The 24,980-nt window shown below is 54.2% G+C and overlaps 1 protein-coding gene across 11 annotated transcripts in view; it reads right to left on the bottom strand.

Moving 5' to 3' along the window:
• GRB10 (growth factor receptor bound protein 10) overlaps window positions 1-23,538 on the bottom strand; it is a 172,045-nt gene extending 148,507 nt beyond the window's left edge. For 4 of the 11 annotated variants that reach the window (XM_082692791.1, XM_082692787.1, XM_082692785.1 and 1 more), the window contains exon 1: window positions 23,399-23,538. The gene's annotated coding sequence lies outside the window, so the exon portion shown is untranslated. Of the gene's footprint in view, window positions 1-12,551; window positions 12,747-16,522; window positions 16,643-22,658; window positions 22,859-23,398 lie in introns of those variants that run through there. The other 7 variants (XM_082692786.1, XM_082692790.1, XM_082692795.1 and 4 more) reach the window with 5 other exon arrangements.
• Between the last annotated feature and the right edge of the window lie 1,442 nt (window positions 23,539-24,980).

Below are 24,980 nucleotides of genomic sequence, written 5' to 3' on the forward strand. Positions count from 1 at the left end.
TTCCATTACCTTCCACAACTGTGATGCATGCTAAATGCCCAGAGAGGAGGGAGCTATGGGACCCCACAGGAGGAAAGTGGCCATCAAGACTTGCAGAGCAATCTACCCTTCAGTTTGACCAATGCCACCTGCGTCAGCCACTGAAACACTTTCCCTTCGCCAAGAGATCTCGGATTCCTCACATCCCTAGCCTCCCGTTCACACTTTCCAGGCTGACCAGTGCTCAACACCCCAGATACTCTCTATGGCTTGTCATGCGTCACCTGCGTGGTGTAATCAACAAATATTTGGTCCTTGTCCCAGTTCCTGGCTCACGGCTCCCATAACTCCCAGAACCTCCGGAGTGATGAGTGTCTCGTAGGCCAATGAACCAGGTGGCTGGGACCCCTCGGTACCTTTGGGATGGGAGCCAGATGGTCACCAGAAAGACCAGGCATGTTAGGATGTGGAAATGTCCCCGCCTTCATGACCTCCAGGGAAGGGACGGGGGCTGGAGACTGAGGGGACCTCCAGAGAAGGGATGGGGGCGAGAGACTGAGCTAACCACAAATGGCCAGCAAGCTGATGAACCACGTCCACCTAATGAAACCCCCACAAAACCCCTAAAGTAAAGGGTTCAGGGAGCTTCCAGGTGGGGGAGCGCTTTGGGGTGCTGGGAGCCCCTGGGGAGAACATGGAAGCTCCATGTTCCCCCTTCCCCTGTACCTTGCTCTCTGCATTTCCCCCATCTGGCCATTCCTGAGTTGCAGCCTTTATAACAAACCTACAAACATAAATAAACTGCCTTCCTGAATTCCATGGGCCAGTCGAGCAAACTCCCCAAGGGGGGCACCCCCGGTTCATACTCATCTGGTTGAAGTCCTGGGGCCTGGGACGTCAGCAGGCATCTGAAGTGGGGGCCCCTTTCTGGTGCAGTCTCGAGCCCTAAAGCCCATCGTGGTTGGGGGATTAGCGTCAGAACCGCACAGAATTACAGGACCCCTCCCCCCACTACTGCCGTCTGGAGATCTGGGGAGCATCAGAAGCGTGGTGAGTAAAGTGTATGCTGACACAGAAAGACAGGTCCCAGAGCCAAGACCACTTCACCCTCTGCTCATAGTCTGTCTGTCTGTCCGTACACCAAGCTCCAGGCCAGCTTTCCCCGCCCCAACCCCGAGGATCCGATTCTGAGCACTGGCTGAGGCTTCGGGGCCCCAGGCCTTCTGTGGGCAGCTCGGCCAGGCCAGAGGAGGGACGGGGCCGGGTCGTGGGGCCCCTCTCCCCTCTCAGCTTACCTTCTGTGCCTCAGGTACAAAGGGCCGGTCTCACTCCTGTCCCAAAGCACTCTGGGGGGCGTTCAGCCTGACGCCTGTCTCAGATGCCTCTGCAGACACTGGAGTTGCCAGTGGGGAAACAGGACAGTGGCCGGGAACTCGACCCTGCAATCTGGGTGGCCAGCAGGAGCAGATGCACGGCACAGGCTCAGCAAACAGCAGTCACCCAACTGCCCCACGTCTCACAGTCCCGGAATCGAGCTAGGCAGAGCATCTATCCACGTCCCATCCCAAGCTGACCCCTCAGTGAATGCAGCTCAAGGGGGCACCAGCATCTCCCACGGTATGTGTACTGCAGCTCCAGAATGGACACGAATATGCTGGAAGACTGAAGACCCGGGTTCCCCCCTCATCTGGTGCTCAACAACCCTGGGCCAGGGTCTTCAGGGCATCCCTGAGCTAGAGAGGACACAAGAGACACAGAGGGGAGTCCACAGGGCCCTCGCCAAGGACAGGGTGCTGCAGGGCCAGCTCAGGACAGACCCCAGTATCCCAGCAGCCCGGCCGTGCCCACACCCACACCCACACCTCCACCCGCAGCCTCTCCCGGGAGCCCCAGCCTTGACCGACTTCACGTGCCAAGGACAACATCAAAATCACCTTCAGACTAACTAACACAGGGGGCCTCTCCCCAACCCCAAGAGCATGCTGGGGTGTCCCAGAGGCCACAGGACATGTGACGGGATGCAGAAGCAAGTTTGAGAACCCATCCGCCTTCTATTAAGCCGGATCTTACAGGATTTACAAAATGGACAATGACCACACTCTCATTACTTCTTGTTTTTTTTAAAGATTTTTATTTATTTATTTGATAGAGAGAGATCACAAGTAGGCAGAGAGGCAGGCAGAGAGAGAGGGGGGAAGCAGGCTCCCCGCTGAGCAGAGAGCCTGATGCAGGGCTCGATCCCAGGACCCCGAGATCATGACCCGAGCTGAAGGCAGAGGCTTAAACCACTGAGCCACCCAGGCGCCCCTCTCATTACAATTTTATTTGAAAACACAGCTCCACGTTTTTAAGACAGAGTCCTTATGTTTACATATAACAGACTTCTTTTTATGCAGGAATAAATATTTTGGAAATGTGTCTTTGTTTCTGCAACAGCAAAAATCAATAGGCATGGTCACAAAAACACAAGCTCTGGAGGGTTGCCACCTTTTTTTTTTTTTAAGATTTTATTTATTTATTTGACATATCACAAGTAGGCACAGAGGCAGGCAGAAAGGGGGGGTTTGCAGGCTCCCTACTGAGCAGAGAGCCCGATGTGGGGCTCGATCCCAGGACCCTGAGATCATGACCTGAGCTGAAGGCAGAGGCTTAACCCACTGAGCCACACAGGTGCCCCAGGGTTGCCACTTTTAAGGGTGTGAAGTGGTCCCGGGAGCAAACCTGTGAGGCCTGCAGTGTCCACAGACTGAGCAGCCCCGAGGCTTGGGGCAGGGTCCCCGGAACAGTGACCTCTCCCAGCACTCAGGACTTGGATGGCCCCCAGGACAGGCTGCACCACCACCAGCCACGTTCACGCAGAAAACCAAGGCCCTTAGAGACTCGGTGAATCAGGAGAGATTTCAGGAACAAGGATACTGGGTTTCAGAACGGTTCACCTGAGATAGGGCCACGAAAATAAACGGGGGCACTGCACTCCATTCCAGGGCTGGGCGGATCCGCGGGGGGCGCCCGAGGAGGGCCATCACCGCTGAAGAGTAACTGCCCAACTGTGCTCCCTGTCCTTCGGGATTCCTGCAAGACGCAGAGCTGGAAGCATTCAGAACATCCTTTCCTACCTCCGGTACAAGCCACCAAATAGGGACAGTCAGCAAATGTCACACATCCAGTATTTCCAGTTTTCTAGCAGAGTTCTGCAGGAAGGCCAGCCTTCCCGTGGACGGTGCACTGTGGACACCAGAGTGTGACCCTCTGTCCTCCACCTCTCCTGGGAGAAACTTGGGTCTGAGCTTGATGGGGCACCCAGGGCACCTGCTCATATCTCCACCCAGACATGTTCTCTGTAATGCTGGTCCCAGATGCTCCCCTTCTTAGGTTTAAACGGTCCGACATGGAAGACCAGAGCTTGCAGCCGGAGGGGACACGCTGTGGGGGACAGGGAGGGACACAGTGTCTCCCAGGGCAGACAGCACCGCCCTACTCTTGCCCGCTGCAGGATTACCTCCCAGGACTGAGCTCAAGCTTAAGAGGAGAGAGGATCTATTTCTGACCTGAGCACTTGAGACTGGCTTGGCTAAATGGGGCGAGGATCTTCAGAATGCCTGTTATTTCTATCCCTAAGGACGCACTCCTGTGCAAGACCACCGCGCTCACCAGCGCAGGCCCAAATGGACCCTGAGAGGCACCTAAGAAGTCAAATGAATTCAAGTGGCACGTGTGTGCCCAAATTTGGCACCAGAAGGAACAGAGGCTAAGTGAGACCTCCACGCAGACATACATCCATTCAGGTGACCACCTCCACCTTCTTAAGCGTCCAAGGACCTCGAACATCATGAGAAATAAAAAAGGAGTACGACTGTGCGAGGCCTGGTACCAGACCAGTTCCCTGCCTCCAGAAGGCCGCTCCAAACCCAAGGCCTTGGCGAGGAAGGGGCCAGCACACCTGAGAGCAAAGACGAACAGTTATGATGTGACAGCACAGGGCTAAATAGTATCACCTGTGTTCCCAAACCCCCCACAGCTTCCAGACCCTGGGACTGACAAGAACCCAGGATCTTTCCTGAAAACTCCCCCAGGGAAAGGAAATTAAATGTTTGCTGAAGACCAAATATGGGCCAGAACTGTGAAATGAATTTGCCTTTGATATGTAAAATGCGGAGAGTGGGAAGCCTGTTCCTTACTGGTCTGCCTTTGGGGCGCCTCCTGTGGGGCTCCCTGCTCAGCAGGGAGCCTGCTTCTCCCTCTCCCTCTGCTCATGTGCTCACAGCAAAAAAAAAAAAAAAAGGCCAAAATCATAAAAAATAAATAAAATGCTAAGAGCACAGAAGCAACATACATGAATGAAGTCCTTCCTCTCACCAGCACACCCCCAATCATTCAAGCAGGTGGGCCTTCGTGGGAACACACTACCCCTCACTTCTCCATTCTCAGGGAATTAAAGAACCTGGGACATGGGATCCAACGCTCTGTGAGGACAAGCCTAACCCTTCCACCCGCTCATGCCCCCCTGACCCTGAATGAGGCCTGGGACCAGAAGGGCTCCCCTCTCCCCACCCATTCTCCCTGCTTGCAAGGGTGGTCCTGAGAGTCAAAGACAGGGTCAGAGGCAAGTCCCATAAGCTCGGTGCCAGGCCAAGGAAGGAATCCACACCCCCTACCCTTCTCAAACAGCAGCAGGACACCTTATGCCAGGGGTTTCTGGAGTCAGCTAGGAAATGCAGGCACCTCTCCACTATCCAGCACGGCAACCCCAAGATATACTATCAAGGGAACCGTAACGACCAATGCAAGTTTCAGTGTTTCGTAAAGGTTCTCCTAAACATAACTTATTCCACAAATGTCCACACCGAAGCAGCCTTCCTTAAAACCTTAGTTACAAGAAAGGATTCTAGAGACACAAAGGACAGCAAGCTGTAAGATGCACCCTCCCTGCCCACGCACAGGAATACTGGCAAAGTGGCCACGATCAGTAATTACATGCAAATAAATGGAACCCTCAAGAGGCAGAGACTGGCAGGATGGAAAAAAATAAAGACACAAAACCCAACAATATGCGGTTTCCAGGAGACTCCCTTTAGAACAAAAGACACAATCCGGTTCCAAGTGAAGAGATGGGAGAAGATTATTTCGTGTCACCGGTGACCAAAAGAGAGCTGGGAGGGCGATACCTCTGTCGGCCAAAACACACCTTAAGTGAAAATTCCTAGAAAGACGAAGAAGGACATTCTATACTGAGAATAGGGTCAATTCATCAAAAAGATTTAACTGGGGCTCCTGGGTGGCTCGGTCGGTTAAGTGTCTGCCTTCAAATCAGGTCAGGAGCTCAGGGTCCTGGGATCGAGGCCTGTGTTGGGCTCCCTACTCGGTATGGAACCTGCCTCTCCCTCTCCTGCTCCCCCTGCCTGCTGCTCCCCCTGCCTGTGTGCTCTCCTGCTCTCTGTCAAATGAGTCAATAAAATCTAAAAAAAAAAAAAAAAAAAAAAAAGATTTAACAATTAAAAACATATATACACCAAAATCAGAGCCCCCAAGTTTATGCGGTAACTGGCATCAGAACTGAAGGGAAACAGACAGTCCTTCTACAGTAACGGTCGGAGACGTGAATATTCCACTTTTGGTCATGGACAGAACAGCCAGGCAGAAGCTCAAGAAGGAAAAAGAGGACACCGCGGGGTCACCCCACCCGACATCACAGATGCTGCCCACGCTCTACCCGACCACAGCAGCACGCACACTGCTCTCAAGGGCACACATGCACAACGGCCCCGACTGTAGACCTCACCTGTTGGGCCACGAAAGGTGTCCAACCAAATGTAAACGGACTGAAATCATAGAAGTTTCTTTTCTCCTCACAACAGAATGAAACAAGAGAGCCACAGAAGTCAAAAAAATTCAAAAACACGTGGAAATTAGCACATCCTCTAACCACCAGTGGATCAAAGATGAAGTCATGACAGAAGTTCTAAAACATCGTGAGGCAAAGGCAAACAACAACACAACATACAAAAACTCAAAAGATGCTCAAAAGCGCTAAGAAGGCGCTTAGAAGCACTAAGGCGGCACATAGCTGCTCATGGTTCCATTACAGAGGAAAGATCTCAAATCCCACACCCAAGTTCATGCCTTACAAAACTAGAACGGGGTGCCTGGACGGCTCAGTCAGTTGGGCATCTGACTCGTGATCTCAGCTCAGGTGTTGATCTCAGGGTCCTGAGTTCAAGCCCCTCACTGGGCTCCACGGTGGGCACATGGCCTACTTAACAACAACAGAAACAAAGCTGGAACAAACTGAACGGAACGCTGACGAAGGAAAGAAAAGCATAAAGGTTGGAGCAACGATGAATACAACCCAGAACAGAAAAGCAACAGAGAAAAATCAGTAAAAGCAAAAGCTGTTTCTCTGAAAAGCTCAATTGAATGGACAGACCACTAGTGAGACTGACTAAGGAAAAAAGAGCGCACTCAAGATTATTATGATCAGAAACGAAGGCGGGCACACTACGGTTTTACAGAAATAAAAAGGACGAGAGAGAACTATCAACAACTCTGTGCCAACGGATGGGTAAGACAGGTGCAACGGACAGATTCCTAGAAAACCACCATCTACCCCAAACAGCGCCATGAAAAACGAGAAAGTCTACACAGATCTGGAACAAGCAAGGAGATTGTCAGTAACCAAAGAAAAGCCCTGGATTGGACAGCTTCACTGGAGACCAGCATGGCTGATGAACACGGATGCAAAGTCCTCAACAAAACACAAACAGGAGTAAACCGACTTCAGTGGTAGATGGAAGGATGACCCACCTGACCTGTGCGATTTATGCAAGGAATACAGAGAAAGTTCAACCTACAAAAACCACTCGAGAGAACACACCATGTTCATGGAATAAAGGGAAAAAACTGACATGATCATCTCACTTGATGAAGGAAAAGCACTTGACAAAATTCACCAGCCTGTCATGATACAAGCACTCGATGAACTAGGAAGAGATGTCTTGGTCCGTTCAGGCTACTAGGACGAACTGCACAGTTTATAACCAACGGAAATAAACGGCTCACTGTTCCAAAAGCTGGAAATTCAGCTTTTGAGGGAGGGCTCTGTTCCAGGTCACAGACTTTTCCTGTACCTTCACAGGCCAGGAGTTAGAGAGCTCTGTAGGATCTCCTTTACAAAAGCACTAATCCCGTTCCTGAGGGCTCCACTCTCATGCCCTAATCACTTCCCAAAGGCCCCCACCTACTAGGATTTCAACATATAAATTTGGGGAGGACACCAAACATCCAGACAGAGTAGAAGGGAACTCTAACCACAATACAGTTTATCACATAAGAAAAAATCCCCAATTACCAGCATCCTCAAAGGCATAAGAGTGAAAGCTTTCCCTCTAAGATCAAGTCAAGGAAGGGGCACCTGGATGGCCCAGTCAGTTAGGCATCTGCCTTGCACTCAGGTCATCATCTCAGGGTCCTGGGATCCAGCCCCTGGTCGGGCACCTTGCTCAGGAGGGAGCCTGCTTCTCCCTCCCCCGTCTGCCCCTCCCTACTTGCGCTCTCTCTCTCTAATAAATAAAATCTTAAAAAAAGGGCTGCTTTTGTCATCTCTACTCAACATAGTACTGAAAGCTCTAGCCAGAGCAATTAGGCAAGAAAAATAAATACATGGTATCCAAACTGAAAAGAAAAACTAAAGTTATCTCTATTCCCAGATGATGTGACTTTACATGCAAAAAAACGCTAAAGACTGCACATACATAAAACTACTAGATTGAAATAACAAATTCATCAGGATATTAAAATAAACAATTATATTTCTATATAAAATGAGCGATCTGAAATGAAATTTAAGAAAATAACTCCATTTACAGAACAATAATTAGGAATAAATTTAACCAAAGGTGAAAATCTTATAATACTCAAGTCTATAAAATGTTGTTGTAAGAATACAAAGAAGACCCAGGGGCTCCTGGGTGGCTCAGTCATTTAAGCACCTGCCCTCTGCTCAGGTCATGATCCCAGGTCCTGGGATTGAGCCCCCCATCGGGCTCCTTGCTCAGTGAGGAGTCTCCTTTTCCCTCTCTCTCTGCCCTCGCCCCCCGTACTCATGCTCTCTCTCTCTCTCACTCACTCTCTTTCAAATAATTAAATAAAAATCTTAAAAAACAAACAAACAACAACAACAACAACAAGACGTAAATAAGATAATATACCTCGTGTTCATGGACTGGAAGACTTGACAGTACTAAGTCAAAACAGCCCACAGACACAACGCTGTCCCCATGGAAGCCCCACCAGCACTTCTGCAGAATCAGAAAATACCAAGTATCAACGAGGATACGGAGAAACTAGAACGCTGGTCCACTGCTGATGTGGACACGAAGTGATGCAGCCACTACGGAAAACTGCACAGCAATTCCTCAGAAACACTACAAACAGGATCATCATAATATCCCACAATTCTACATCTAGGCATGCACCCCCCCCCCCAAAAAAAAAAAAAATTGAAAGCAGGGACTCCGACAGGTACTTTTTACTGCTGCTTGTAAAAGCATGATTCACCATAATCAAAAGGTTAAGAAGAGCCCGAATTTCCCACCCGCAGCTGAACTAAAAAACAGAAGATGGAGGCTACCCTAGGAAAGGATATTGTTCAGCCATAAAAAGAAATGAAGTGCCAACAGCTCCCACCACATGGGCCAGTCTCGATGAAAGCAGCTAGGCCGAAAACCACAGGCCAGAGGATCCCACTCCTAGAAATGTCCCCAACAGTGAAACCCACAGAGACCGGAAAGAGGCCAGTGGGTGCCGAGTGGTGGCGGGGGCGATGGAATGAGAGGAGTAACCAGGGATTGGAGGCTTCCCTGTGAGGTCTCGCTCAGGTCTAGAATTGACTGGTGGCTCGGGGCACCTAGGGGGCTCGGTGGGCTGAGCGATCAAGTGTTGATTTTGGCTCGGGTCAGGATCTCAGGGTCACAGGATCGAGCCCCACAACGGGCTCCACACTCCATGTAGAGCCTGCTTGGGGTTCTCTCTCCCACACTCCCTGCTCACGTTCTAAATTTAAAAGTAAAATAAAATAAAACCTTAATAAAATAAAATAAAATCTTAAAAAAATAATAAAATGAAATGAAATAAAATAGGTGCTGGTTGGACATACCTGTGAGTTTGTAACTGGGTACGATGTATAGTACATGTGTCTACACACACACACACACACACACACACACGAACAGCACAAATCTGTGAATATACTCATTGTGACCAACTCGTACACTTCAAATTTAATTGGGTGAACTGTGTGGTACGTGAATGACATCTCTATTGCCCTGGGACGCCATCAGCCCAAAAAGGTCCCGTGCCCCCACATGTGGAACCAGCATAATCTATCCTCCCCTTATAGAGATACACTGAATTTTCTGCAAGTTCTGCCACAGGAAAATAGCTTTATCCACCCTGACATCTCCAAGCACATCTGGCCAAGGAATTATTAGCTCTGCGGCATCTCCCAGCCCTCGGGAAAACATGAAGCCGCCCTAAGTCGCCACAAGCACCAGGAGTCGCTTGATAAAAGCTGAAAGACCACCAAAGCCCGTTGGGGTCCGTCAACGCCTGTCCTGAGCAATGAGGGGAGGCAAGAAGACAAACATTCTACGGGGTCCACGGTCCCAGGAAGGCTTCCGGTGGTAGAATGGGTGCCCGGAGTGCCGCCCGCCACACAGGACAGACTCCTAGGGGAGAAAGGGAAGCGGCTCTCAGGTCGCCACCCCAACCGGGACTGACAACTCCCCCCTTCCCTCCAACAAGGCAGAGCGCAGACTGGCAGGAGGCTGGGGGCGGGGGTCTCCTGGGGACACCGGCCAGGGGTCGCTCCCCAGGGCTTGGGGCCCCCAGGTTTACAAGCTCAGTGGGATGCAAATCCCGCACTCCTGCGACGAAGACAGGAAGGCTTCCAGAGCCTGCAAGATTCCGAAGGCTTCAAACTCTGAAGTTTTCTTCATCAGAAGCAAAAGAGACACCACCTAATATAACCCACGGACTCCACGTGAATGCCAAAGGGGGACTCCGGGCAAGTATCTAAAGTCCGGACGCATTGACAAGCACCATTTACAATCATGGAGGGCTAAGGGCTGAAAACTGTCTGGCAGAATAACTAGATTAAGTAACAGCATGAGGAGTAAGAGCTCTCGCAGGGTCAAGCAGCCTTCTTGGAGATGTTCAGAGAGGAAACCACAGACAGAATGGAACACACGCATGAAGACCTCAGCACACAACGCATGGCTGCAGCCAGAGCACGCACAGGCCGGGGAGCCGGGCGGACACGCAGGACCTTGGCTGCACCCTGGACTTACTGAGCTGGTAGTGGCCTGTTCATGGGATCCCAGGGCTGCTCACGTGCCCATTCCAGTTTAAGGACTGTTTTTAGCCCCTGTTAACCCCGAAGCTGTGTCAGTACAGACTGCTGCCAGCTCCCTCCAGGAAAACAAGTGAAAACTCCACTGGGATGGCTCCTTCAGCACTGAGCCAGCCCTCAGCCATGCCACGCCACCCCTCTGCTCAGTGTCCCTTCCTCCAAGGACGTCACAGTGCTCAGCGGGAGCGTGGTGGCAGCAGGCAGAGGGGACACACTGGTTCCTCCAACACCTGACCAGTGAGTGACTCCCAGGGTCCGTGTGAAAACCCACCCGCGCACTCCTGAAGCCCATGTCCCAGCTGAGTGCTGAGCAGGTGCTGAGAGCATCCGGTCCTCGGCAGCGAAAGAAGGCAAACAGCCGAGGCACCAGCACCATCCTGCAAAGAAGTCAACCACGATGACAACAAAGGGGAACAGTGGAGACCTCGAGGTCCCATCCATGCACTCAGGGCTGCCTTCCCTCCTTGACGTCAGACTAGAGCCAGGAGCACCTGGAGCCCAGCGTCCCACAGACCCGGAAAGTTCGGCAGAGCCATGAACTCCCTGCCCAAGGAGACAGAGGACAAAAAGCAAGGGGGAAGCAAACAGGTTCAGTGCACACCTGCTATCCCCATAACTGGAGTTCCTGCTCCCCGTGTCCCTCTAATCCAGCCCCTACCAGCCTAGGGAGGAACAAAGCCCACGTCACCCAGGAGGAAGGAAGAGGAATAGTTCTCCTGAACCCGTCTGAGTAAGGCTTCATGGAAAGGGTTCAGGTACTTGGAAGGTTCCGGATGGGCTAGGGCTTTGTGAGTCATTTCCACCCCTGTGAATTGGATGAACAGGAGTAAATACGGTGCATCATGTTGATTTTGGATGTAACGTGTGGCCATGTCAACTGCCGGGCGTGCTTCCGCGGCCCGTGTGCGTGGGGCTGGGTGAGCCCTGGAACGAGCCGTTTTTTGTTAAGTCTGATGTAAAACAAAGAAACAAAAAGAGCCTCATCACAGCCTCCTGTCCCATGTTCTCCCAGAGCCCCCCAGGTTCCACAGGGCTCAGACTGCCCTACCACCGCCCCTCACTCTGCCCTTGACCTTCTGATTAGGCAATAATGCTGGCAGGTGGGAGCTGCCAAGTTTCTGACCCAACTGGTGGTTCCAAGCCCAGAACACAGAGCTCCTGAGCTGGGGTGACTTCTGAACCCAGCATCCCTGCCGGAGCTGCAGGCTGCTTTACAGAGACGTGGGATTCCAGATCCCAGCCCTGGAGGTCGGCCTCATGGATCCAGGCAAGGCCTGGAGAGGTTCAGAGGTCACCGCTTGAAAAACCCTGCTCTCTCCTAGCCACCCCTCCACCCAGGCATTATCAGGGCGTCACCTCCCGTCTGAAAGGAAGGTACGCCCGTTCTGGTCTGTCTGGACTTTCCTAAGACACTCTTACTGCGTCACGAGGCCACACCCCAAGAGGCTGCCTGGCTCTTGTGGGACCACGAGGGTAGAACATCAGTGGATTTAGACTGCAGCAAAAGTTCAAAAGAGCCCATGTTTTCTGAAAAGCTCAGAAACCCCGGTCTGGGTGGCGCTGATGTAATGGCTCCAGGAGTGACCGACAGTCAAGAAAACGCTTCGACCTAACTCACACTTGCCTGCCACCCTTCTGGAATCCGGCTAACCTCCCACCAAAGCAAGAGTGAAATCACCGCGCATCCTGTGCACTGTGTGCCATGGCAGTCACCACACACCCCCTCCATCCTACAAGGCGCTGAGTCCCATCCCTGTTTCAGGGACACGGGGCACAGCGGCGAGCCCTCCGGAGTCTGACGCGCACAAACACCTCCCACAACCCGACTTCCCCGTGTGGCTGCCTGGCACCCCAAGTCCAGAGTAAGTCTTCTCCTGTGGGTCTTTACCAGTTTTACGCTCTCGAGTGCCAGAGGAGAGGAAAACCAACAAGTCCTCACACACCCACCCCCGGCCCCAACCAACATTGAGAGCTGGTGGGTGCCAGGCAGGCGTGTGACACCAGCTCCCCGTGCACATAGGGACAGTCTCAGCACAGGAGCTGAGACATGCATGAGACTAATGGCACTGCCTGGTCCCACGGTGACTTCAAAACAGACCCTGAGGCTCAGCACTCTGGGGCCACCACTCACCCAATCCCGGCTGTCCCTTGCCCCTTTCACACTTACAGAGAACCGGGAGGGAAGGCGCCCGCTTCTTCTTCCTCGCCTGCAGGGGTGGGTAGGAGACGGCAGCCTCCCCAGACAACAGCTGCCCTGTGCGGGCACCTCCAACAAAACCTCTGTCAATAGCCTGAGCAGGGCAGGACTCCCGCCGGCAGGTGATCAAAGCGTCAATCACGGCGTGGAACAGATCTGACCGTCCTAAGAACAAGGGCATGGTGGTCCCACCTGTGTTTGGAGCGATCTGCTAAGCGAATTCAAGCGTGAGAAACTTCCCCAACATCTCACACCCCACCCTACGCACTGGACAGGTTCGCTCCACGGAGGAGGCGGACTTGGAGGGGTAAATGCAGTGTCACAAGCTGTGTCCGTCCTGGGCTTTTCTACGCGCCTACGTATGTCAACGAGGCATGAACGAGGTCCAGACCGGCCTGGGTATTCAACCTTAGCAGAGAAAAAGGTCCAGTTTCCCCCTAGAAACCCTTATCTGTTCATTTCTGCAGCTGGCTCCGACACCCACTGCCCACCACTGGGCTCAGAGATAGTGGACAGCTTTATCTGGGTACAGTTATTACTTGTTACATATTAAACAACTAAGTTAGAAACGGTTATATAACACCTTGTCTGACAGCTGACACCCAGAGGCTCCAGGATCCTGGACCCGGGGCAGCAGGAGATAGGGCAGGGGGCAGTGCTTCTGAGAACACGCAGCGCCTCCAAGCCACTAGGCCACCAAGCGCACGGCGAGAACAGGGAGCAGCTGACCACTGTTGCCTTTACCGGTCACCCAGGGCTGGCCCTGCCTGGAGAGCATGCAGATGAGGACCAGGGGTCACACTGCAGGGGTGGCCCCAGTGCATCCACATACGCTGTGTAGCACTGGGTGTGCCAGACCCACCACACAGGCCACTGCGTGCGGCATGGGAAACCCAGCAGGGGCACCGGCCACTTGGTGCACAGCGTTGGGGAGCCAGCTGAGGCGTAGGCTGCTCAGTGCACAGCATGGGACACCAGGCTAGGGTGCAGAATGCACAGTGCACACACAGCTTGGGAAACAGCTCAGGGCAGAATGCACAGCGCACAGAGTGGGAGACCAGCTGGGACACAGGCCACATAGCTACGTCCCCACTGGGGAACTTCTGTGCAGAACATCAGACCCTGTGTCCTGAGCACCCCCCAGACACAGCCTGAGGAGTTCCAACACCAAGAAGTAGGGAAGCCATCCTGCCAAGGGCGAGATGCTACCCTGCCTCCAAAATACAATGAGACCCACCCCTACCAGTTCTCTATGCACAGAGGACCCTACAGCACAGGTCTGGCCCCACACTGCTTGCTTACAGGGGATGGCATTCTGAGGAAGGGGGAAGAAGCGTGGCCTGGGCCAGGTACCTGGGACTCCAGGCCCAAAGCCCATGTGACCGGGTCACGCCCTAAGGCTTCAGGGAGCACTTCCATTGCCCCGGCCCTGGTTCTCATGGCAATCCAAAAGAAATCCCCTGTTCCCTCCACTGCCCCGTGACCTCCCCCACGGGCCACCTCCACTGTGATGGGCAAGGACACACCCTGCTCACAGAAACACAACATTCTCCTTCTCTGCCTGTGAGAGGATGCAGAGCACTGCGCCGGGGGACTCCCAGGCCCACCACCAGTCAGACCCACGACAGCACACCCTCTTTCCGCCTGCCCAGGAGCCTGGGTGAGCACCAGGGGCGGCCAGTTCGGGTTTTCCAAGATCACTCCCAGCCCTCCCCAGAGTGTGTGAGCACAAACAGCAGGAAGGGAGAAGCTACCTCTTGAAGCCAGAGTCACAAGGCTAACAGACAGTACATGGAGCGTGGGCTGTGCGCTGGGCACAGAACAGGGATGCGCACGTGCATAGACAGCCCTGAACCGGCCTCACAGCGGGCCACACGGCCAGGGAGCACACCAGCCTCTGGGGCACGGCAGGAAGAGCTGCAAGCTGCAGAGGGCAGTGAGAACCACCTGGAAGCAGACTCTGACGGACGCGCCGCCGCACGCACACTTGGGAAAGGGAGCAGAGAGCTGGGGAGCCCAAGGGGCGCTGTGCTCAGAGGGGCGGAGAAGCACCAAGTGCAGCTCCCGAGAAGCAGGCAGGGCCAGCCACGGGCCCTCTAACTCCCAGAGGGCTTGGGGAAGACACCGCAGATGTTCACCCGACTGGGAAGTCCTCCAAGGCAACCAGGGCCAGGTGCTCTCAGGATTCCGACGTCGACCCTGTGAACGCCAACCCAAAGCAGAGTGTTCAACCCAAAAGGAGCAGCAGCGAGTCTCTCTCAAGGTTCTGGCAGATCCGGAATGGCCTGGCCTCCACGCCAGGAGGCAAAGCACACTCCACAGGAGAGTTAGCCATACACGGCACCCCTCCAGTGGAGATGCTGCAGGGTAAACTGAGGCAAAGTCCAGCCCTGACATTCTAGAAGTCAAGACCCCAACAGGTGAATTTGCCCCAGGTCACAGAGCAAGTCACTGGCACAGGTGAGCCCCACTTTCCTCCCAGACGTGAGGCTCCCCCGCTGCTCTCCATGGTGACTCCCCACCCCACCTGTGCAGTCAACCACCGGAAGGAGGAGCAGGGGTCCCATCTACCCCCTGGCCTCTGCTCTCAACCCTGGCGGTGACTCCTCTGCCTGATCTCGCAGGCCCTGCAGCCTGCTGGGGAAGAGGAGGGATTGACATGACAGAAGGGCCCTCCTCCACCCCCCCCCAAAAAAATACCAGTGCTCCCAGCTAGAAGCAGGCACCAGAGGGCAAGAGGTAAAACCACGCCGTGACAGATCCAGAAAACCTGGGCCTGCACCAAATGACCCACTGACCACACACTCGGCTGTGCTAGGACCACAGGAAGGGGATCTTCCAAAAGGCATAAAAGCCAGAAAGCCAGTGGACCAGACGAAGCTGATCAAGGATCCAAAAGAGCCAGAGGCCCAGCCAGAAAGTGGAGACACAGCCAGACCAGGCCCGCAGGCGTCGGGAAGGAGAACCGCAGGGAGGCGGGGTCTGAACAAGGGCACTGACTCCAGCGTAAGGACCAGCTGCACCCCCGTCCTCCCCCAAAGCCATGAGCCGGCACCTCTGGAACACGGAGCTGCTTTCCAGAAGCACTGCAGGGTCTCTGGGCCTCTGCGACCACACTGGGTGCCAGCGGGCCAGGGGCAGATGACACAGGGCTGCCGAGGTGCCCAAGGCCTGCCACAGCCCCGTCAGCAGGAAAGAGGCTTCTGCACACAGTCTAGCCAGGGGAGGAAAAGTCCCTAGCCATGGGCACCAGGGGCTCCCCACACAATGGGGCAGCCAAACAGCCCTCCCTGGAGGCCTGCCGTCAGCTCCTCAGGGAGGCCTCTGAAAGCAAGCAGGCAGAGAAGGGCCCAGACGTCTGAGCAAAGCCTTGAACCTGAATGATAGGTGCTGCGTGGAGTGGGTCGGACACCACCCTGTCAGCCTCGGCTGTCTAGGCCTCTCCACTGGCCACCTGGGGCAACCACTCGGACAACTGCTGGGGCACAGACCCGACGGCCTCGTGAATGAGGAAGGCCTGCCCACGTGGCCTGCACCAGCAGCCACAGGCCCACACACCTGACCACGGAATGGCAGATGAATCCGTCTCCAGCCAGCCCCAGCCCCAGGACTGTGTGGGGACAGGGACGATCTGGAGTCACCCATCACACACAGCCCCGTTCCTGCCCTCCCTACCACCACCCCTGCTTCCCCAGGCTTGGACATCCAAATAAAACACACCGGAAGCTCTCGCCTGCCACAAGCTCTCCTTTCTGTTAAGTCAGGCACAAGTGTGTAGAAAATTTTTAAACAATAATGTATTGTTTGAAGAAAAAAACTATCCAGGAAAAAGAAAAAAAAAAAAAAACAGAAATGAATATACCGCTTCCCCCCCACAAAAATTTAACAAATACTGTATCTACAATACAACGATATTATGGGATTAAAATTAAAATAATCACTTTTAGTGATGATGGACGTGTCGCTGTAGGTTCACTGACAAATGCCCCCTCTGCTGGGAATGCTGGGGGTCTGGGAAGCACATGGGAAATCTCTGTTTTCTTCTCAATTTCACAGTCAATCTAAAAAACACAAAGTCTGCTGAAAGAAAAGAATCAGAGAAGAGGTCCTCGGGGATTAAAAATTAAAACAGAAATTTAAAATCCAATAGAAAGGATTAGACATCAGCCTGACGTACCACCCAACCTCAAACAGAACAGACAGAAAACAGGAGATAGAAGTAATTGGAGAACCAGTCCCAGAACCTAACAAACAAAAGCCACTCTAGAAAGAAAGAAAGGGAAAGGTGGAAGAAACGAAATTAAAGAATTAATTTAAAAACATGTCCCATGCCTGAAGGACCTGGGTTTCCAGCTTGAAGGGACCCTCGCTATACCTCTCACAATAGATGGGAGCCCTCCCCCCCAGGCACTTCTTCAAGGGACTTCCAAACAAAGATACAAAGAGAAAATCCCAGAAGCTTCTAGACATGAAAAGAAAGAAAACAGAAAAAAAAAAAAAAAAAGAAGAAGAAGAAGAAGAAGAAAAAACAAAACACTCAGTTTCATACCCAGAACCAAGAATCAGATTAGGTTCACTCTCAACCCCTTTCTGCCTAAAGACAGTGACATCCTTTGAATTGTTGAGGGAAAACAGCCTCTAGTCCAGGAGTCTACACTTGGACACACGTATCCGTGAGAGGATAATAAGGATGTTTTCACACAAGCAGTATCCCAAGAACTGGCAGACCGGTTTTTTGGAGGCCAGCATGGAATGTTCCTCATCCCACTGTGGGAAAGCATGAGGAAAGAGATCCAGAACCCTAGAGGAAGGCAAAGGGCATTCCCAGGCTGATGGGGAAGGAAGAGCCCGGGGGGAGGGGGGAGGGGGGGACCAGGGAGAGCTAAGCGCATGAACCACCAAGGAAATACAAAAGTGCTCCCAGAGACCGACCATGTCGGGCCAGACGGGGAAGGTGAGCGTGGGGTGCCTCACCGCTCACCCCCAAAACATCAGCAGTGTGTCACGGCCCAGCCCACCTTGCCAGAAGACTCGGTGGGGAGACCACTGAGGGAGCCGGGGCTGGGACTCCGCACCTTCCAAGAAGAGAACTCAAAGCATCACGTGAGAAATGAGAGACAAGCGCTTAGAAATATAGATAAACATGAACACAAAAAACGAAGCCTGGTCACTTCTGGGAAGCCTACTGTTTACACACGTAGATCATTCCGATTACAAGATCAAACTAAAGGTAACAAAGGTCTGCCCTGGGTGCCTAGGGATTAGGAAGCTGGGGGATGCCTCGAATGGAGGGACCTTGCATGAGGGTGGGCTGGAGAGCAGGGGACGGGGCCCTACTTGCGAAGGCTGCCTGGGCCCACCGCAGCCCTGTAGCCTGCAGGGTGGGGAGAAGGGCCAGGCCTGCGGTGTGGACACAGTCCAAGAGTGGGGCACGGATCCCCATCCTGCCTTATCCTTCCTCCAAAGCTCTCACACCACAGGGGAGACGGAGGCCATGGTCTCATCTTCCTATTTCTCTAGAAATATCCTAGCCTGGTTTCCATGAGATCCACAGAATTCTGGGGAAAAGAGGACAGTATCCTAGGAAGAGCAGCCTGAAAGCTCTTGGGCAGCACACCATGGTCTTCTCTGAGCCACCGGGAACGCTGCTCAGACCCTCCACATCCCTCAGCTCAGCCTCCCACCTGGTGACAAGATGTCCAAGCAGGAGCCCAGATTCAGAGCAAGCTGTCGTCCCCACACCAAAGAAGCCCTCCTGTCTGCGTGAGGCCAGTGTACAAACTTCTGAACTTAGAAGTTCCTCGGTTCATAGTCACTTTCCGGTCACTATGAGCTTTCTGACACAGGGGCTCCTAAAATGACCACTACTAGAACGGGACCTGAGAGAAGTTTTTAGGTCAAGGGGAGTTCTCAACTCGCAAACATGGGGAGAAGACACTCCTAGGGATGACAGGTAAGAAAATAACAAAGCAAACCAAAGGCCTAGCTATCCCATCAGAGAAGGGAGCGCCTGCATGGTCCCTGCACCGAGAAGCATCTCAAGGGAGATCCAGGCAACTTGTGGTCAGCAGCCCAGGTGGTCCTCATGGGTGGCTCCCATGGGACAGGACAAGAGAAAAGGGATGTCCACAGGGGGTCTCCAGGCATCCCTCACCATTCTGTATTTTCAGAGGCCCTGGGATGGTGCACCTGTTAGCTCCAGACAGGGACAGATGTTCTGAAGAACGGTCACCTTGCAGTTCTACTTTTGGTGACAGCTCCCAGCCCTGCTTCCAAAGGACAATAACGATGCAACGCCAAGGACCAGCATACGTCAAGCTCTTTGCATGCCAAGTGCCTTCAGAGCCCACGTTACTAGGCAAGACGGCAGCGACTGGTGCCTGGGCCCGTTGACCCGGTTGGAAAACCTAGTCAGGACTCAGGGAGATGCAGGGCGGCCCGCCGGCACAGCCCTCGATGGTGTGCAGTCGTTTCCCAGGATCACAGTCAGCCCGGCAGGACCCGGGCCCACGTTCACTTCCGTCCCAGCCAGGCCAAGAGATTCTGTAGACGCCAGACACCAACCAACCTCGGGGTCCTAAAACTAGATGCCGCCTGGCCTCGCACTGCCTGAGCCCAGGGGTCTCCCACATTCGAGGCTGCAGCCCACCCGAGCCTGCACGTCTTCTGGGCGTCCACCGCACTCGCTCCTGGTCCAGGGCAACCAGCTGCCAGCAACTGCTCTTCGCTATCATCTGGTTCAAACGCTTTGCCCGCAGATAACATGTGCGTTCCACCACCCATCTCACTCCTGGAACCTCCGCTGCGGGGAGCTCCAGCCGCCGTGCTACAGGCAGGCCAGAAAAGGATCCTTACAAGGACTGGTGCTCAAGCAGGTTATGGTCGCTCCCCCAGGGTCTGGGGGGTAGCGAACACGAGCCCAGCACCAGCAGGCAAAGGCGTGAGAAGTGAGACCTTGCAGATTAACAGGAAGTAGGATAATCAAGCTCACAAGCTGCTCCAAGTCAAGGCTGAGTGTGCCCTGACGGCGTGTCCAGGCTCTCGCAAAGTGCCACCCTCCACGCAAAGTGCCACCCTCCACACGGAGGGTCACGTGACTCCAACAGCCCTTGCCCTAACTCCAAACGCGCCTTTGACTCTCGTTTTACCGATGAGCTTAGTTAACCTGCTCAGGCTCTCCACCCCAGGGAACAGCAGACCCGGGGGTCACACTGCAGCAGCAGGCCTCGTGCAGTGGTCAGCATGGGCCACGACCCCCGTGCAGAGCAGAAAGGGAGCGCGATTTGTCCCCGGCACCTGCTCCCAAGGAAGGTGCCCAAACACATCGTCCCCTCTGGCAGCTCCGGCCAGGATCAATCCTTGATCTCAATAGTCAAGGAAGGTCTCTGTCAAGTCCATTTATGAATTTGATGGTCAAAAATAATATTCTAGTTTCCCTAGTGGCGTCCAGAGGTGATGAACCAACCTGAGTTCCCGGCAGGCATCTATTTCCACCTGGACACAGAAGCAAAAAGAGAGATCCCCTCAGTCGGCACACCCCAAAAGCAGAAAGTTAGAACCATACAGGTTTCTGCCGCTGCAACAACCTTCCATCACGCCGGGACAGGGCTCTTTGTGTAGCCATCTCAAGGGAGAGTCACACCATATCTCTTCCCATCAATAAAGAAGAGCCATCAGCCCTTCCCGGTGCTGGCAGTTTTATGCTCTCCCTGCTTTCATCTCCTTCTGGAAAACGGGCCCTGTGACCCCCAGGAGCAGGGACAAAAGCCCATCCCAAGGAGAGGAGTTCAGAAGCTCCTGAAGCCAGGGAGGGCAGCAGAGGCAAGGCTGTCCCCACCAGAAGTAGAAGGCGGGGGAGGACATGGCTAAAATACGAACATAGATCAGTGTCTGAACAGATGAACCATGTTCCACACCCATCAGCATGCAGACCTCACAGGTTACCAGATCCCCAACGTGCCCTGTCTGCCAAGCTTCGCCCACCAAGTCGCTCAACTGTCTTAGTTCCTTCTGTAATTTCCCATAATTCGACAGTTGAGCAAAAAATAAAGACAGGTTAAAGGAAGAAAAAAATCTTCACTAGCAGAAAAAGTTTGATTTAAATTTTGAACATGACTGGTTACTTAAATGCAAAGACGAGGCAAGTATTTCTCCCCACAAGCTCACGCAATTTTACGTTAGCTTAACAGTCTGAGAAACAGAGGGGGATTTTGCACACGCGGCAAATGCAACGGCTTCCTCCCTGCTGCACGGAACAGACCCCTCGGCTCTGAGTTCTGACCCTGGCTCAAAAAAGTCCTACCACCGTGTGGGTTTTTCCTCCCCTGCAGAGACGGACAGAATTCCAAGAAAATATGTTCCTTAAATTAGGCCACCTTCAAAGCATTAGGTTTTATCAGATACACCAACCCAGAATTTCTACAGCTCTGAGACGAAGCGGAAGGCACAAAAGCTGCCTCTGTTCAAGCACGAGTTTGCTTTCTGTACCTTGTAAGGTCTCAGACCAGCCACCCCATCAAAATTAACATTCTGTGCCAGCTCTTAGATCCTGACTTCAGCTGTCTCCACTTGGCCAGTCACTGTGGGTGCCCTGGGTTCCTATCCTGACGGCCACCACCAATAAACGCCTAGACAAATGGCTGGCAGGAACCTGCCCTGCTCTGGATTCCCGACTCACAAAGGAAAGGTACTCCGCCCAGCCGACACTGCCCCAGAAGTGGTACACACCACAAGCAATAGGGCCACTGATGACTTTTTTAGGGATGCAGAGCTTCTATTAAATAAAACACTGCTTTAATTACCATCAAACAACTTGCCATATCGAGCTCATGACATCAAAGTTTCCTCCCAAATGAAGTGTGTATTGAAGTACAAAAAGTGAGTGGAGAAATCGACGAGGGCCTCGCAACAGGACAAATCTGGAAGGTGGGGAGCCCCCAGAGTGGCAACAGAGCTTCCTACTTCTCCAGCTGTGTGGCTGGAAGGAGGAACCTCCTCTGCGCCACTTCTCGCTTTCAGAGGCAGATGGGCTTAGGCAGAAACATGAAACACACAGGGCTTAAAAAAAAGAAAAAAAAATCCCAAACTACCTCCTGGTGACAGTGCCGTCACCTGCTGGCCAGGTTACCATGACATGTCAGCTAACCTGCTGAGCCTCAGTTTCCATACCTGTAAAACACGGATCAGTGAGCTGTGGAGGCTGAAAGCAAGGAGCTTTCTAAGGAGTCTTTTACAAGGTGAAATGTTACAGAAGTATCAGGAGCCAGGCTTCTCAGTTACAGGAGCTGCTCTCGGCTGTGTAACTCGGTCTGTCCTCACATTCCCTCCCTGTAATCTGGGGATTGGCCTGTGTGGCCCTTTTCTTTCAAGTGTTCCCAATAAAACTCAAGTATTATGTGCAGGAATCCTAGAGTTCAGATTTTTCACAGAAAAGACAAAAAGAAAAACCTCAGTCATTTAGAATCATTCCTGGAAACACATTTGGCTTCAGGGTTTCTCCTTAATAAAACACCCCCCAAGAGACACCTCACGGTCACCATAAGTCACAGCTTCTTCCCACGTCTCCTCTTGGAAAGAGAAAGGGGGACACTAGGTCAACTCTGGGGAAGAATCACCAGCTTTGTGCCATAAACCCCCAGTCGACGCCTGTTGCTGCGCTAACATGTGTTCTTAGTAAAACTGAGCAAAACGTTAAATAGAACACCATTTCTGAACCTCGGGGGCTGCAAATGGCTGAATCAGCATTTTCGGAAACAAAGTGTTCTGGGCCTGGCCTTGTAAACAGCAGCACAGAGAAAGTTGTGCAATAATGCATATTTACTCAGGAGCGCTACTTGTTTGGGCTTTTTCTTTGCATCTCTTGAATGAAAGTGGCTAAGATCTTTGCAAGAAAGCCTCCTTTCCAAAGCGTCGCGACGATCCAGATCCAGGACCGGGTCAAAGTCACCTGTGGCTCCCCTACGCTACCCACCCTTTTGGTCGGAGCAAAGGACACAAAGTCTGCGTTTCTTCCAATCCCAAGAAAAGACGAACACAATCAAAAGTCGAGAATACTCCTCATTTCCATAACGCACATACTCGAGGACAGAGGCAAGGCAGGCGTTTGGAGAGGCGAGCAGCGAAGGCGGGGAGTTGCATCAGAAATTTCCTTCTGCGAACGGTCTGGCTCTTATCACATTTCCACGGCTGGCGGGCGGCTGATCCGCGAGCCCACAACTTGGTGTTAGGCCCCGGGCGGCGGGTAACGGGGCCACGAAGAGAACCAAAAAAAAAAAAAAAAAAATTCCGCGGCGCAGCCGCTCGGGCCGAGGGAGAGGAGCCCGGCCCCACCGCCCCCGCCGCGGGCGCACCCCGGGCTGCAGAGGCGCGTGCAGCCCGCCCCCCGGGCGTCTCCGGGAGCTCGGCCTCGGCCCTCAGGGCCCGGCGCACCCAGCACCCCCCTGCCCGGCCCAGCCCAAGCCCGCGGACGGCCGGCGTCGGACCGGAGGGCTCGGGAAGGCGCCGCCCGGCCCCTCGGTTCGCCGGCCGGGAGCGCCGCGCGCACAGCCGCCCCCCGCCGGCTCCCGGCTCCCAGCTGCCCGCCGCCGGCTCCCGACTCCCCGCTGCCCGCCGCCGGCTCCCCGCTGCCCGCCGCGCCCGCAGCCCCCGGCCCGGAGGCGACGCCCTTCCGCCCGCCGCGCCCCCGCGGCGCCCGGCGTCCCCGGCCGGCCGGCCCGCGCGCAGACAATGACGGCGCGGGGACCGCCCGCCCGCCCGCCGGGCCCGGCAGCGCCGACCACAAAGTAACTTGCCGCCGCGCTCCACGCCCAACTCCGTACCTGCCGCGGCGCCGCTCCCGGCCGCCTCCGCGTGGCCGCCGGCGACCCTCGGCGCGGCCGGGGCGGGCGAGGGCGGCGCGCAGGGCGGTCCCGGCCCCCGCGCGCCGCCGCCCAGGGGCTGCGCGCAAACTTTGGGCTCCGTGCGGGTCTCCGCGGCCTCCCAGCCAAGCCCGCCACCGGCGCGCCGCTCGAGTCCCTTCCTGCCTCCTCCCGGCTTCCCCACCCCCTCGCCGGGCTTTAAACCCGCCCGGCCCCGCCCGCCTCCGCCTCCACCGCCTCCGCCGCCTCCGCCTCCTCCCCCGGCCGCTTTTCCTGCTCCTCCTCCCGCCGCTGCCGCCGCCGCTGCCGCCACAGCCCGGACCGCTCCGCTGCCGCCAGCGCGGGCGGAGCCGCGGCCGGGGCGCAGGGCGGGGCGCGGGGGGCGCCGGGGGCCGAACCTGCCGGGAGGGGCCGCTGCGCTACTGCGGGACGGGGGGGGGGGGGGGAATCCCGCGTCCTGCCCCACCCCACCCCGCTACCCCAGGACGCGGGACCCAGGCCGCCCAAGCCAGGCGCCGGCGAAGGACACGTCGGACCTGTCCCGAAAGGCAATTTGGGAACGAATTCTCTGAAACTCTAAGTATGAACCGTGTGGTCCAAATCCTCGACCCCGGGCGCCGCGGAAGGACCGACCGGACGACGACGAGCTGCGACTGCCTGACTCCGCGGTGGGCTGGCGGTCCGGTCCGGGAACGGAGAACCGGCGTTTGCATTGTCCGCCCACAGCCAGCCAGGTGTGGGGCCTCGCCTCTCTTGAGCCTCTGTTTACCCGTCTGCGGGTGAGCACCCAAGTGCCGGTGGAGTGGGGAAGCCCTGCATGTTTTCTTACTGCCTCCAAACCTCAGTGTCCTTATCTTTGAAATGGGCTAATGCGCCTGCCCGAGGGTGATATCCTGGGGATTCAATGAGGTCATGGCTGTTACATAGAGTTACTGGCACGAAGGAACCCCTGAATTAATGGAAACCGTTGTCATTGATATGGTTATTAACGTCTCCTCCCAATCAAAATTGATGTACAAATACAACAGTAACAATAATCACGTCTTTTTCTGGGTCTTGAGGTTGTGGGAACAGCTACCGTATAATTTACCTTTACTGAGCACACATTTTGTGCCAAACATTCGCTAATCGTCTCATTGAGCCCCCACTCTGGGCCCCTTGGGGATGCCAGTCTTCCCCAGGTTGAATAACTTGCTGAAGGTCAAGTAGCTGGTCAGTGCAGAATAAGCATTAAAACCCTTTATGGCACTTTTTATGGCTCCCGCTTTTCCCACCTTGGGACAGAATGTATCAATGAAAGGTCATCCATTCCAGTTACTGAAATAAGCCTCCTGAAAGCATCTACGGTTTGCTCTAAGCTCAGAAAACCATTAAGATGAACATCTAGAGAAAATGATATGAAGGAGACTTAGATTCCCGAAAGAACAAAACACAAGGACTCCTGCTGCAGACAAAGGATGGAGAGAAAATTAAAGAGAAAACTTAAATTGGGGCATCTTCTCAAAAGGATATCAGCTTTGAATCTTACAGCTTTGCCAAAGGA

The sequence above is a fragment of the Mustela nivalis genome (genome assembly GCF_964662115.1).
Source record: "Mustela nivalis genome assembly, chromosome: 12".
In the NCBI taxonomy this organism is placed as follows: domain Eukaryota; kingdom Metazoa; phylum Chordata; class Mammalia; order Carnivora; family Mustelidae; genus Mustela; species Mustela nivalis.